The sequence below is a fragment of the Polypterus senegalus genome, chromosome 7 (assembly GCF_016835505.1).
Source record: "Polypterus senegalus isolate Bchr_013 chromosome 7, ASM1683550v1, whole genome shotgun sequence".
NCBI classification, from domain to species: Eukaryota; Metazoa; Chordata; class Cladistia; order Polypteriformes; family Polypteridae; genus Polypterus; species Polypterus senegalus.
In genome coordinates, this window is record NC_053160.1 from 142,162,226 (window position 1) to 142,174,935 (window position 12,710).

The 12,710-nt window shown below is 38.4% G+C and overlaps 1 protein-coding gene across 1 annotated transcript in view; it reads right to left on the reverse strand.

Moving 5' to 3' along the window:
• The window catches only part of fam172a (family with sequence similarity 172 member A), a 716,959-nt gene that overhangs the window by 519,864 nt on the left and 184,385 nt on the right, over nt 1-12,710 (reverse strand). The window lies entirely within an intron of this gene.

Genomic DNA, 12,710 nt, shown 5'->3' on the forward strand with positions numbered 1-12,710 from the left:
CTGCAAGCAGCTATCATCCTTATTTTGAAACTGTGGAAATATATCAAACAGAGCCTACACTTGCTTACCAGCTATTGACAGAGGACCCTAATTTTTTTTTCCTTATTTACATAGCAAGCTAAAGCCCACAAAATGCTGCTAGAAAAAAATCAACAAATATTGTGGAACAGACTCTGGTGGAAGGTGAGGAAATTTAAGGTGTTATTTTTCACAACTTATATATACAGTAGAAAAAATAATATGTTGTTGGGATATTATATTTAAGAGATAGCAGTTCAAAAGAAGCATTGGCATTTTCTATATAAAATCCTAAAGGGCTGGATACATAGTGACATCTATACACTTAACAAGTTAATGAATGTTGTAATAAATAGTTACAACATATGGGTGAAGCGGTAAAAGCACCCTTGCCTTAAAATATTTTCTACAGTAGTACCAAATATTAAGTGGTTGACAGACCTCAGGTTTGCTGGCAGATTGACAGGAATTAGAATTACTTGGTGCATGTTGAAAGGCATACTGAGAGGATTTTCAGCATGATTTAATTTCCATGGCTAGCCAAGTAGGCGTAGTTTCACTTATTTCTTACCCCTTCCAATGTCTCAGTGTACATATTTTTGAAGTGCAACAACAGAAAAGAAATCTAGGTAGTGCCATGCCACTCACTTCTCTAAGTATCTATAAAGTAGTGCTTCACTGTGTTGACATTTTGAATTACTAATTACATTTACCCTACAAAAAAAAATAATAGATAATATATATAAGGCTGATGCGTAAAATATATAGGAACATTCAAGGAATATTCACTTTATTAATACAGACTAGAGCCCTTTCTGTATTTCTTTAGCCTAACGTCGTTATTCAGAAGACTGGTATAAAGGGCGCACACTCACACAGGTCTTTATTTTTCTTTGGAAAGATGATGATTGACACCTGACGCTTTGTTTTTGGCAGAATGTTATATTTCCTAACTTCCACATATATTGTTAGCATTCACAGTTCTAATTTAATGAAAAACATTTTAGAATCATCTAGAATCTAGACACCAGTCTGGGTCTGTGTTTTTTCCACTGCTGTTAGTTAATGACATTTTGAAGTTCTGACAGCATTAAGGGTTTGTTCATCTTTTCTGTGCAGGCTGTTTCCAAGTATGGCATGTATTTTGCTCAAAAAATCATTAGAGGTTTGCCTTCTTTACACTAAAATATATACAGATGTAGAGCTCTTTAAAGACATTAGCTATTTATTCAACTTTCATGATTTTTAATCTATATTTATGTTATGATTTTCCTGTTTATAATTTTGTTATCCAAAAACCATATTGGCCTTATTTTCATGTTCACAGTATTTATGGTGTGACTTGAAAAAGGATTTGCTCTGTTTCTCTAGCAGTAATGAAGGAAAAATCTGTTTTTATTAACTTTTTTGCAAAGTGAACCACTCACCTTCCATATTCTTTATCCAACAAAGATCTCAAATGTCAATTATAATAAACTTCTAGTCTGTCATTGAATTTAATGTGAAGCTTTTAGAATGATTCGTACCCATAAAAACACCTTGAATGTTTCCCTAAGTGTTCCCACAGTTATCTCTAGAGACTTATTTGTGTGTATGAACATATTAATTTGTGAGAAGACGAATTTTATGAATTCCTCATCCACAAGCAATGACGGGTCACGTTTCTGCAAACAATTTAATTTTAGAATAATTAAAACATATTTAAAAATTTCAAGCATAGGTAGTAAGCAATTATCATTAAAAAGTAGTCAGTTGGCAAAATAGTACTTTTATCTCACAGATACAGTACCACAGTTGCAGTTGATAATCTAGACCAGGATTATACCTAGACCAGGGTTCATCACACAGTTGAAGTCTCAAACTATTATGTGCTTAAACAGAGAACTCATATTTGGGATTCATGCACAAGCCTCTGCTCTGACTTCTTTATTATTGGTATGTGCGGTACAATCCATTAACCAGAGACAGTGTTGATTTTACGTTCCACACTAATATATGCCTTTCAGAGTCCAATACTGTAACTGTCACCACAAATAGAATTGCTTTATGAATTAACATTCCCACTCCTATGGTCTTCCTACAATATCTGGAATAAAATATTTGAGCAATCCAGTCTTTCTTTTAAGACTGATCTTCACAGTTTTAGTGTGTCTCCAATAAAAATACTATACTTGCTTTAGGTAAGCAAATGTCTGAAGGCACTTTCTTCCTTTCATGAATGAACACCATTATGTTTCATTTAACAAAATTCATTAAACAATCCACATTCATCTCTTTTTGTATTTTAGGAGCAACTAAGAGGCATGTAGCCACTTTGGGTTTCTGCCACTAGCGTTGTGAAGAAGGGAGCTAAACGGATGCTAAGGAGATGTGGTCGGATCAGCTGCCTGCTAGCTACTGCTGCTGCTGCCTTGCAGCAAGAACTGCATGTCATGCAGCGCTTCGAACATTTAAAAGCCCGTACAGCAGCTGTCCTTTTGTCTGACTGCCTTGTCTCGAGGGACGTTAAAGTGTCTCAGAGAAAATCATATCTTGTCTGCTTCCAAGCCTTCCAAGAATATTTTTTTATAATTGAGAGATTTTCCCAGTTAATACAGGAAGATGGAATCCTATTAATTTGTTCTGCTACAGACAAAAGATCCAATAACAACTCAGAAAAACAAAGAGTGGGCATAGACTGAGGCAAAAAAAATCAAGTAACTTGACTATCTCCATTTCCACCAAAGATCTAACCCATGGGCTCATTGGGCAATATGTTCAAAATATAGCGTCTCACAACTCACCTCTCTTTTCTTCCCTTATTACCAACTACAAAGACTTCATTAAATAGTACTAACACTGAAGAAAACAACTGTACCACTTAAAAAAAATACAAAACGTTACATTTTTGCAACTCTCGATTGCAGCAAAAAGAAAAAAGACATTGCCAGTGAATTCGGAATTTCGCCATCGACACTGTCAACTTTCTTGATTAAACCGAGCAAAAAAAGAAAACAATCTTGGGTTGCAAATGTATGCGAACTGTTGCATTTGAAGATGTCGAAAAAGCCATTTTTATGTGGTTCAGTGATGCTTGTTCAAGAAACATTCATATTAATGTGGCACTAATTCAAGAAAATTTGAGGTTTCTAAATGCTTTTGGGACCTCCTCCAACTGAACAACACACCTAAGAGCATCCTGAAGTGTGATCACTGCGTCTGTGGAAGACTGTTTATCTATTGCCGGAGCAACAGCAGGCTCACAGTGCTGGGGCAGCTCTTCATCAAAGCAAACAGATGGGTGATGCAGGGAACAGTATTACTTGGCCACTAACCTGGCCACAACTCTGCCTTACTGCTGTTTCTGAGTATAGGAGAGTGGTAGATCCTGCTACAATAAATAACCATGTTGTTTCTGTTTCAAGCTGAATAAAGCTGGTTTTGCTAAAGTACTGAGACTAAGCCTCGTTTTTGGGGTGCAAGACAGGGACTTATAGCGCGCCCATGATCTTTCAAGATTCGCTTCTGTGGCGCCTCACTGCAGCGTTGTGAGCCTGCAGTTGCCCTGCCCCTGCAACAGACAAACAATCTTCCACAAATGCAGCAATCGTGGTTCGGGATGTACTTCAGCGTGAAGAAAAAGAAAAGGATGATTCGGCTTATTATTGATAACTGTACTGCCCACAACATGCTTCCGCATTTAGATAATGTTCAGGTTGAATTCCTCCCACCCAATTGCAAAGCAGTGCTTCACACATTGGGTTTGGGCATCATTCGCACCCTGAAAGTGTATTATTGCAAGGAAATGCTGGGAAAAATTCTCGTCAGCATAACCTATAGACAGGAAAAGATTAAAATTAATGTGAAAGAAGCTATTGAAATGATTGCAAAAGCCTGGACACAAGTTGAAGAAAGCACTTTAGCAACAAATACAGAATCTCATTACAACGAAATTTTCATTGCAACGAAATATTTTTTTAGGTTCCGGCAGTTCGTTGTAACGGAATTTTACCTGTACTCAGAAAAATCTTATCTTAATCCTGGGTCATTAATGTATCAAATTCAACAGGGGAGGCAAAGCAGTATTTTTGATTCACAATATTTCTGCCGAGAATACAGACTAGAGCAAAAAGAACTTCAAATGATCAAAGACAAACAACCAATGTATATAAAGGATACCACTTCCCGAAGGTAGAAAGGATAATAAGGCAAAAAGCACATCAAGACTTTTTTTGAAATGGCAGACTCTTAACAAAACTGTTTTTCTTTCTAATATGACATTATACAATTTTACAATATGTATGCAGTCTCAAAATATGGATCAATATTCATTAACAGTCTAGACTTGAAAATTCAGTTAAGTTTTAGGTATTGTGTTTTCAAATATGCATCTGAGCCCCAAAGACTCCTTTTTAATCTGCAACCACAGAAACTATAGTCTTTAAAATTAAATTAAAAAAAAAAAAAGCTTCCCACTGCAAAATCATGTATACCATGATTGGGGAAAAATAACTTTAATTTGAAAAATGCCTTATATGTCTCTGCCCAGGTAGGTGAAAATAAAAGTATAATCATCTTGAGTTGCTTATGTTATGTATCACACATCTTGAAAATATGATCCTAACATAATGTTTCAAAGAGGTTTTCTTGAGCAATTCCTTTCTTCTTGAGTCAAAAATACACAGACCAGATGTATGACAAGCTAGTCTTATAACTGTAAATTTGTACAATACACTACACCTAATTTCTCCCAAAATTCTTTAGTTGTCAAATTTATCAATATTCTTTTAGTAGTCTTTCTAAACAATCGTGTCCTTGTTTAGAGGAAAGCGATGAAGTGAATGGATGACATCTTTTCACAATTCCATTTAGCACCAGCGAGAGTCAATTCAAGTAGAGGAGCTGAGTTCTACAGTATATGCATGCATGGAAATGAGAAAATGAGGACTTTTTGCCATGACATGATGAAGTAAGCAAGATGAGACTTACTATTGTGGAACTGGACCCGGACACAGACATGCGGACAACAGTTTATCACCCAACACACCCAATTATTATTTACAATTATATTTACAAGTTAGTGCACAACCCAGTGCCTCCAGCACCGATCCCCCAAAGTCCAGGGCTCACAGTCCTTCGTGCCTTCCTTCTGGCCGCCTCCACTCCTCTCCTCGAGCTCCGTCCTCTTCCACCCGACTCTTGCGAAAGAACGGAGGGAGGCGGCCCCTTTAACCCCGGATGGGCTTCAGCTGCTTCCCTGCAATCCCCCGTGGACACACCCCCGTGTGGCGGAAGTGCCGGCTGTGCACCCGGAAGCTCCCCGGGTGTCCCCAGTCTTCTTCCTCCCAGCACTACATGGTTGGGCTTCCATGCCTTCTACCCATGGCCCCCAACACAACCAGGGCGGTCGCCCCCTCGTGGTCTGGAGGAGGCACAAGCCCTCCTCCAGTCCTCCTGGTTGTCCCGGCTGGGCTCCACCTCCAGCCGCATGCCACACTATCAAAAATTCCTTTTAGGATTAGGTGTGCTGGGTGTGTTGACTCATCTTTTGCAGACTTTCAATCTTTTTATTATTTTCTGTATTTTCTTTGGTATTGTGTTTTGGTATTCAAATCATTGTAATTATCTTGGGACTGCTTTGTCATGCTACAGCAAGGATAGTTAAACATAAACAGCCATGATGTTTTTTTTTATTGACAACTGTGATCTGTTCTCAGGTACTGACCTTTGAAGTTTCTCTGATACTCTCCATTTGTCACTGTACAGTAGCAGTTTACATTGCTAGCTCTCAAACCAACAGAATAAGCTAAGCTTTATTTGTAACTGTAGACCTTTGCTCAATTCTTTATTGCAACTCCCAAGCAACTGGTGGCTGTCCATTTCTGTTTATCTGTTAAGTGGGTCAACTTACCATTCACCAGTTGCCTTTTGACATTAATCAGGAACTGTACTGTACTGATGACAAACCAGGCAGTGTTTTATGATGGTCAGGTTTTGTGGTGACCTCTCCTAAAACATAAAATTCCTTAAATTATAAGCCATATTGTCACGCTCTGTGCTATATTCCATAGCCTGCAGCCACAACTCACTTGCACCTAGGACCAAAGTCTGACTTCACTCAGCATTCACTGCTACTATGACTCTTTCTTCTCCAAGAGGCATGCTCTTTTCTTCTCCAAACTGAAAAGCAGATTTCCATGCTTTATTTTTTCATTATAATTGTCAAATAGGGATTAAATTAGTATCAGTTCCAGACTGGTTAGTACCAAAATATTAATAACCTCCAGGAAAAATGGTGCCGCTATCAGTGTTTTTGTAATGTTAATTCATTCGTAAATTCCTAACTCCCTGTAATGATGACAAAACTGAAGATGTTCAGACATCATCAGTCAAGCAGCAGCCACAGCTTCATCAGTGGATACCAGCATTCAGACACAGAGGTTCACCCAGTTTTCCTTCGCTCAATGAGGAAAAATAACAAAGAAAAAAACAGCAGAATGTCACAGGGCAAGGCTTATTGTGAAAGATTTACAGCCCTTCACCACAGTGGAGTTGAGTTGGTTTAGGTATGCATATCATAAGTTTGAGCTGAGCTATCCTGACAACCAGGTATAAGTTAATTTATAACCATAACAAATGCAGCCCTTGAAAACTTGAGTCGCAAAATGGTAATACAATGTTCATGTTATAATTAAAATTAGACTAAAACAGTTTATTTTATTATGTAGGCTGTTAAATTGTTATGTAATTATATTTATAATGTTTAAAACTTTTTATGTTAACTTATTTTATTGGTTTGGATGGAAGCCATTGACGGTGCAGGTCACAAGGGAAGAGAAAAAATGAAAGCGGGGAGTAATGATGTACGTAAAAGTATAAAGTTGTCAACAAGGTTATTGGTTATTTCAATGGTAAACTTCAACTAGAAGTTAATAAAGAGCTGATTCCAGTATGGAGTTAGCTGTCGGGAGGGAGTATGTGGATGAGTTAGTGGTTGGACGAATTGTGTCAAGAACATCAAACTGAACAGTTGTGGGGCACCATCTGCGAAAGGCTAAACAAATTAGACATTGGCAGGCACTGGAGTTTTGTTGTTGCTGTCTGATGTTGCAGTGACAAACTATTGCAGCTGACTTGGCACTTTCCATGACGGACACAATTTTAAACTTGCTTCTGCTGGGAATGAATAATTTTTGTATGCTCTATTAGAGCAAAATTGTTTTTCTGGGCTTAATGCTACTGAATAGGTGATTTTGTATGGGATGTGGGATGAATATATGCAAATGATGCTTCATACAGTTAAACTAAACGATTGACTTGTTGTATGTTTTTGATAATAACTGGCTTATCCATAAAGGGTAAAAGAGGACAGCAATCTATCATGTGGCTATAAGTAAACCACATTTAATAAAACAAACGAAGGGTGCAATTCATGGCAAAATTATGTATATTGAGTTCATTAGTTCATTAACACAGGTTTGTTAATTAAAAGATAGTGCTGACAACAATACTATATCAAGAAGGTTATATTTAGATTTAGTATTGGAAAAAAAAAACTGAACTGAGGTTAGCTCCCTCTGTAATAGCTGATAGGGCTACATCAACAATGTGAAAATGAATAAAATCAGTTATTTCAGCTGCAGAATAGTTTTCATTTTTTTCAATTGTACGTAGATGACAACAGCCCTTAACTGCACTGAGCCCTCACCCCCCTTCAGGAAACAAATTATCTCTCCACATTACGGAGAGTACTACTGATAAGAGTGTTAATGAGTATCAGTATAAATAAGCAGTATAGGTTTCAAAATTCAATAAAATCCTAATGATACCCATTCCTATTGTCAATATGGCTTAATATGCTAAAAGGGGAGAAAAACAAAGCACTGTGACAATCACACCATACAACCTGGATATTTAACAGCTGACACAGATAGTTCTTACAGAATCACCGTTTTTGAGGTAGTTATAATTGTTGCAGTTGCACCACTGTAACTCATATATCTCACATCTATGCATGAAAATGACCAGGTGTCTTCTTCAAGATGCTGCTGCTGCTACCGTATACGTCTGCTGATGTCGCCTCATTGTCTCACCATAATAAAGCTGGTTTAAATTGTTTTCGGTCCTAAAACAATGCAGCTTTAATTTTCTATGGAATTATTGCCTACTATCCACATCCAACATATGCTTCAGGTGATTAAATGTCATCATTTGATTGGCGTATTTTGTTTATTTTGCTCAACAAGGCATGCATGCATGCTAAACATCACATGCTATGCAATCAGTTTTTGCTTATTTAGACAGTTCAAAGAAGTTCTTAGCCTTTAATAAAGTCAAATCAAATATACAACAACCTTACAAGTCTAAAAATAGTTTTGTAGGTGGGAAAGCTTATATCTGCAAGACCTACTTATATACACTCACCTAAAGGATTATTAGGAACACCTGTTCAATTTCTCATTAATGCAATTATCTAATCAACCAATCACATGGCAGTTGCTTCAATGCATTTAGGGGTGTGGTCCTGGTCAAGACAATCTCCTGAACTCCAAACTGAATGTCAGAATGGGAAAGAAAGATGATTTAAGCAATTCTGAGCGTGGCATGGTTGTTTGTGCCAGACGGGCCGGTCTGAGTATTTCACAATCTGCTCAGTTACTGGGATTTTCACGCACAACCATTTCTAGGGTTTACAAAGAATGGTGTGAAAAGGGAAAAACATCCAGTATGCGGCAGTCCTGTGGGCGAAAATGCCTTGTTGATGCTAGAGGTCAGAGGAGAATGGGCCGACTGATTCAAGCTGATAGAAGAGCAACTTTGACTGAAATAACCACTCGTTACAACCGAGGTATGCAGCAAAGCATTTGTGAAGCCACAACATACACAACCTTGAGGTGGATGGGCTACAACACCAGAAGACCCCACCGGGTACCACTCATCTCCACTACAAATAGGAAAAAGAGGCTACAATTTGCACAAGCTCACCAAAATTAGACAGTTGAAGACTGGAAAAATGTTGCCTGGTCTGATGAGTCTCGATTTCTATTGAGACAATCAAATGGTAGAGTCAGAATTTGGCGTAAACAGAATGAGAACATGGATCCATCATGCCTTGTTACTACTGCGCAGGCTGGTGGTGGTGGTGTAATGATGTGGGGGATGTTTTCTTGGCACACTTTAGGCCCCTTAGTGCCAATTGGGCATCGTTTAAATGCCACGGGCTACCTGAGCATTGTTTCTGACCATGTCCATCCCTTCATGACCACCATGTACCCATCCTCTGATGGCTACTTCCAGCAGGATAATGCACCATGTCACAAAGCTCGAATCATTTCAAACTGGTTTCTTGAAAATGACAATGAGTTCACTGTACTAAAATGGCCCCCACAGTCACCAGATCTCAACCCAATAGAGCATCTTTGGGATGTGGTGGAACGGGAGCTTCGTGCACTGGATGTGCATCCCACAAATCTCCATCAACTGCAAGATGCTATCCTATCAATATGGGCCAACATTTCTAAAGAATGCTTTCAGCACCTTGTTGAATCAATGCCACGCATACAATTAAGACAGTTCTGAAGGCGAAAGGGGGTCAAACACCGTATTAGTTTGGTGTTCCTAATAATCCTTTAGGTGAGTGTACATTGTCTTATATCATTCAGAATTATTATCTTTAAACACTTTTAACATTTTAAAGCTAAAAAAAGATAACAAAAATTACATTCTACAAAATGATGCTAAAATAATGAATGAATCTATACTAATAAAAGGCAAAGCCCTCACTCACTCACTCACTCACTCACTCACTCACTGACTCATCACTAATTCTCCAACTTCTCGTGTGGGTGGAAGGCTGAAATTTGGCAGGTTCATTCCTTACAGCTTCCTTACAAAAGTTGGGCAGGTTTTATATCGAAATTCTACGCGTAATGGTCATAACTGGAAGCAGTTTTTCTCCATTTACTGTAATGGAGATGAGCTTCAACGCCGTGGGGGCGGAGTTTCGTATGACATCATCACGCCTCCCACGTAATCACGCAGTACATAGAAAACCAGGAAGACCTCAAAAAAGAGCTCAAGAAAACATGCATTATATAATTGAGAAGGCAGCGAAACAATAAGAAGCGAGCGAGTGACATATACAATCATATTCATGAGTTCTGCTACTTCGGAAACAAAGCACGATGTAAACCTACACTTTAAAATAAGTTCATAGACAGGCTGCCGCTGGCGTTTGTAATTTAGTGCCTGCCCATATAAGGCCGTCCGTCAGCGGCAATCCAATAGCAAACTGCCAAGGGTAAATATTCACGGGTGAAGGACTGTGCTTATGGAGAGGAAGATGAGATGGTCAGGGTGGTGTTTGACACAAACTTAGCGAAACTGCGACAGAAAGTTTTAAGTGCCAGGACTAAGGTAACATTAAATAAAGCTATGGACATAGCACGAGATGGCACCAGCACAGCTAGGAATCTTCGATGCAAGTACACCGAGTGGCTCACGTGAACTGACGCAGTGCACAGATAAAAAGCAACAGTTCCAAAGAGCGCTGAACAAAAATCGAATTACACAATTGAAAAGGCAGCAAAAAATATGAAGCGTCTGATAAGCATATTCATAAATGCAGCTACTGTGGAAACAAAGCACACGGTGGAAAAAGTCAATGTCCCGCTAAAGGAAGACAGTGTAAAAAAAACCCGTGCATGCAGTGTGTCAGGTCTCAGATAAAGAAGAAGACGAGCTGTTTATTGATGCAGTAAGAAACGAATCGATGAATGAAACCTGTCATCTTTACAACGATTGACAAACACGGAATGTAACTTGAACACAACACATCCTACAAATATGAACCTGATTGAAAGAAATAATGATAATCAAATCCTTGATGACAGCAACACTCAGTAACACTCACAAAACAAATACTGTATATTGACAGTCATGTTACGTTATTTTTAAAATGTTCCCTTTTCTTTTTCTACCTTTTTTAACACACTACTTCTCCGCTGCGATACATGGGTATATATATATGTATATATATATACCGATCTACATACTCGAATAATGGATACTTTATTCGCCATCAATGATTGTTTTGGTAAAGCCATACTCAGTGTATTCATTAGATGAACGGTAAAAAGTAAGAGCGAGGGAGGATGACTCATTGAGGCATGCAGGCTGTAGTGCTTGGCGTCAACAATATCTGAATTGCGCGATCACATTTGAAAAAATATATCTTTTCAAGTTCTATTCAGTCCATATGTGTCAAACTCAAGGGCGCGGGCCACATCCGCCCGTGTAATTATATCCGCCCGAGATCATTTTATATACTGTATTATTGTTATTAAAGCCCAGGTATATGAAGCGCTGGTAACACAATAAACTACAGATCCCATAATGTAGCGCTTCAGCTGCCTTGCCGAACACTTACCGCTTACTAGAGTTATTGCACTGAGTTTGCACGGCGCTTTGGTGACTTTGAAGAACAAAAAAAGTCCGTCTACATGCGGCTCGAACCTTGTGCATGTTTGGTAGCACATATCTGTGTGAGAAGCTCTTCTCAGTGATAAAGACTAACAAAACAGCACACAGGAGTCGCCTCACTGATAAGCACCTGCAATCCATCCTGAGAATCTCCACAACACAGAACCTCACAGTAAACAGAAACGAACTTGTGGCCAAAAAAAGATGCCAGGCGTCCAGCTCTAAAATGACATATGAGCAAAGACAACTGAATGATTTGATTTGTTATTGCACGTAAGAGCGGGAGTCAACCGTTTTAACAAACAGCGTGCACTGATACGAAATAGCTGTGAGTGTATATATGTAGATATGTATGTATATGTATATATATGTTTATATATGTGTGTGTGTATGTATGTATGTATATATATATATGTATTTGTGTGTATATATGTGTGTATGTATGTATATGTGTGTATATATGTAGATATATATGTATGTATATATGTGTATATGTATAGATATGTATATATATATATGTTTATATGTGTGTGTGTAAATATATATATATATATATGACAACAACACTCATCACTCACAACAGTGACAAAACAATTACATTGACAATCAGGTTACGTTATTTTCAAAATGTTTCCTTTTCTTTTCATTGCTTCTTTAACACACTACTTCTCCGCTGCGAAGCGCGGGTATTTTGCTAGTAATATATAATTATAATCTATACTAATAAAAGGCAAAGCACGCACGCACGCACGCACGCACTCACTCACTAACTCACTCACTCACTCATCACTACTTCTCCAACTTCCCGTGTAGGTAGAAGGCTGAAATTTGGCAGGCTCATTCCTTACAGCTTACTTACAAAAGTTGGGCAGGTTTCATTTCGAAATTCTACGCCTAATGGTCATAACTGGAAGGTATTTTTCTCCATTAACTGTAATGGAGTTGAGCTGGAATGACGTGGGGGGGCGGAGTTTCATGTGACATCATCACGCCTCCCACGTAATCACGTGAACTGACTGTCAACGCAGTGCGTAGAAAACCAGGAAGACCTCCAAAAAGCGCTTAACAAAACATGCATTATATAATTGAGAAGGCAGCGAAACAATAAGAAGCGAGCGAGTGACATATACTACCATATTCATGAGTGCTGCTACCTCGGAAAGAAAACAAGGTGTAAACCTAAACTTTAAATTAAGTTCATAGACAGGCTACCGCTGGCATTTCACATGCCC